Genomic DNA, 432 nt, shown 5'->3' on the forward strand with positions numbered 1-432 from the left:
AGAAATCAGACTCTCTGACTTCAGAGTATATTACAAGGCTACAGTAATCAAGACAGTACGGTACTGGCACAAAAATAAACATATAGATCAATGGGACATGACAGAAAGCCCAGAGATTAACCCATGCACATATGGTCATCTTATCTTTGGTAAGAAGGCAAGACTATACAATGGAGAAAAGACACCCTCTTCAATAAGTTGTGCTGGGAAAACTGGACAGCTACATATAAAAGAATGAAAATAGAACACTCTCTAATACCATACACAAAGATAAACTCAAAATGGATTAAAGACATAAATGTAAGGCCAGACACTATCAAACTCTTAGAGGAAAACATAGGCAGAACATTCTATGACATAAATCACAGCAAGATCCTTTTTGACCCACCTCCTAGGGAAGTGGAAATAAACACAAAAATAAACAAATAGGCG

Source organism: Neophocaena asiaeorientalis, unplaced genomic scaffold (assembly GCF_003031525.2).
Source record: "Neophocaena asiaeorientalis asiaeorientalis breed wild unplaced genomic scaffold, Neophocaena_asiaeorientalis_V1.1 scaffold11, whole genome shotgun sequence".
NCBI lineage: Eukaryota > Metazoa > Chordata > Mammalia > Artiodactyla > Phocoenidae > Neophocaena > Neophocaena asiaeorientalis.